Below are 2,823 nucleotides of genomic sequence, written 5' to 3'. Positions count from 1 at the left end.
TGCCATCCCAACACTCAGTAGGCTGAGGCAGGAGGATTGTGAATTTCAAGCCAGCCTGGGCTATACAATGTGACACTGTCTGACCAAAACAAAGCAAAATAAAACACATGCACACTGACCACTGGGCACAGGCTGACCTGGAGTTCCTGGAGTGTCCACCTCTGAGCCATGGAACTTTGTAAGCGAAGATTCCACTCCAGAGAGAGGTCTTGCAAACGGGGCAGGTAGGTTCTAGTGGTGTGGAACGGAAGGCACTGGATGACGCTGGCCGAGCCTGAGGCCTGCGCTGTGACAGGCCGAAGGTAAAGAGAAGTTGTGTCCCAGGTATTTCTGGAAGGCTCTATTTCCAGTGTACTCCCATCCCACAGTCAGGAGTAACAGAGGGGCAGTCAGAGTGTGGAAGGGATCTCCTTGCTGCAGACTCCACCGGCCTCTCCCACGATGGGTATCAGGCTCCCTGGGGACAGCTGTGTTGGGCAGCCAGCTCGAGATAGGACAGAAATTCTGGGAGGCAGCCCTGGAGATTTCCTCCACCTCCTAACGCGACCTTCATATCCCTATGGTGGTCTGAACCCCTGAATCCAAAAGGAGCCCAACCCCTGGGGGGGGGGGGTCCAGTTGCCCGTTTGAGCTCCCAGATGAGAAATCACCTCAGCCCAGCTCAGACCTCCACCCCTTGCCTTCTCAGCCCACTGGTCCCGAAAAAGTAGTCTACCAGCCCACGGGAAGAGGGCTGGCTCCCCAGACGGCTTGGTCAATATTTATTGACTGACTAACTCTGAAAGCCCGTCCATGCTGCACAGAGCACCCGGGTGTGTCCTGCAAGGCGGGAGCTGGGATTGAGTTACAGTTGAGAGGGAGGGGCCTAGTACTGCCCACAAGCTGGATGAAGGAAGGTGCAGAGGCAGTTCCCAGAAGGTAGGCCCGGGCTGGGGGCTGGGGGTGGGGGACCCTGTAGAGGGGTTGCTGGGGACCCAGGGGGAAGGCATGGCGTTCCAGGGCTCGGGGTCACACAGCGGCTGAAGTCTGGCAGGGTTGAGGGCAGCCCCACGGTGAGAACGCTGGCTATGTGCGCGTGGGTGGAGGAGGGACGAGGGACACTGTCGCAGGCCAGCAAGAGAGGAGGAAGCGACCGGTTTTGCATGGATGGGCTCTCTGTCACCCCCCCAGAGTCAGTTCGCCTGACACACGACCCTCCAGCAGGCTATGCCCTCCCTTCCTGGAAGTTAAGCAAAGGAATTTCGAGGTCTACCCTCAGGTACCCAGGGAAGAAAGAAGGTGTCCAGGAGGAGGGATCGGCCGGAAGGGAAAGGGTCACCTGAAGGAAAGAGTCAAGCTGCCCGGCTTGACTTGAGACTGGGCACCCAGCACAGTGGGTTAAAGCCCCTGCAGGGAGGGCCAGAGAAGGAAGCCAATGTCAGAGAGAAAGGAACTCCCAGAAAAGGAAAGATTCCCCTGGGAAGATGAGAGGACTTCTAGGAGGCCAGGAGGGGGTGAGATGGAGCCCACATGGGGGAGGTTCTGGGAAGAGGGGACATACATGGGTTGGGGATCGTGGGCCGCGGGTGACTCCGTGGGAAGAAAAGGAACCTCTGGTGGAGGGGAGGAAACGCGGAGTGGAAGAGGAGTAAAGGGACCCCATGCTTTACAGTTCTCTCACCTCCTCTACCAAAAGGGATGGGTGCTCAGCTCCAGTCTGACTCTCAATGCTTTGGGGTTGGGGGCTCCTTCCAAGCCACCCCTGGGATGCTGCTGTCCCTCTCTGAGAAGCCAGGTTAGACACTGCTTCCAGCCGCCAATTCACCCTCCTCTCCCTCTGTGGCCCCGAAGTTGGATGGTGTCCTTCCCACTCCGCTGTGACCCTTAGAGCTACACGGCCATCACCTTCTGGCTCTGTGCTTCGGGTCTCTGTCTGTCTGGGTCCCTGGTTATTCTCCCGTAGCTGGTTTTGCATATACACTCAGTGTCCTTGTTGAAGGGCCCTGTTGCAAGTCCCCACCATGGTGTACCATGTTCTCTGTTGTTGGAAAGGACCATTGTGTGACCGCTGTGCCCGTCCGTCATGTATGTCATCGTCACACAGTGACCTCAACTGGAGGTGCTGCTGGCATGCCTGGTGTCTCCCTGAGTCAATCAACAGCTGTCTATGGACTTGTCTACTCCATGGGAGACCCATACTAACAGCACACAGGATCTCCCGTTACTGCCCTAGCCCACAGCTTCCTCCACTGTGTGTGACTCAGGGCAGTCAGCCCCCGGTCCCACCTCTTTTCCAGGCCACCTTGTCCTGAGCCCAGCTCTCAGGGGCCCTAAACAAAGGAGTAAAGAATTCAAGGCACCTGTAGTTGAGGCACGTGCAGTTCCCTAACTCTTACCTCGCCAAGCCCTCTCACTGTCACTCGGGGCAGCAGATCTGAGGTTGTTCTTGCTACTGATGGAGCAGGGCTGAACTCTCAATTAAGAGAAAGGAAGTCACTCACTGCTGCACCAGGGCCACCCACTTGAGAGACTCAACCCGGTGACTGTGTCTGCTTAGTGAGCTGCTAGGATTTCAGTTAGGTGTGGGAAGCTGCCCGGAGAAATATCCAAATACTTCAACTACACGCCCATCCAACTCATGCTGTTTGCAGTTTCAAAAGGGCTGTGCAGTGAAGTGATAAAAGACAGTGATAACAGAAGGCACCCTGTCCCCATCCCCACAGCAGTCCCTGCACCCCATCCCCACAGACCCCCTGCACCCCATCCCCACAGACCCCTGCATCCCATCCCAACAGACCCCTGCACCCCATCCCCACAGACCCCTGCATCCCATCCCAACAGACC

General features: G+C 57.1%; 1 protein-coding gene across 1 annotated transcript in view; it reads left to right on the top strand.

The window, feature by feature from the left end:
- Positions 1-890: 890 nt before the first annotated feature.
- The window catches only part of LOC114636061 (villin-like protein), a gene marked incomplete at its 3' end in the record, with an annotated part of 7,140 nt that continues 5,207 nt past the window's right edge, over positions 891-2,823 (top strand). The window contains exon 1 of the mRNA XM_028784363.1: positions 891-918. The remainder of the gene's footprint in view (positions 919-2,823) is intronic.

This window comes from Grammomys surdaster, unplaced genomic scaffold (assembly GCF_004785775.1).
Source record: "Grammomys surdaster isolate TR1022 unplaced genomic scaffold, NIH_TR_1.0 121669, whole genome shotgun sequence".
NCBI lineage: Eukaryota > Metazoa > Chordata > Mammalia > Rodentia > Muridae > Grammomys > Grammomys surdaster.
The sequence above is the reverse complement of the archived record's forward strand: the minus strand, read 5'-3'. Positions and strand labels throughout refer to the sequence as shown.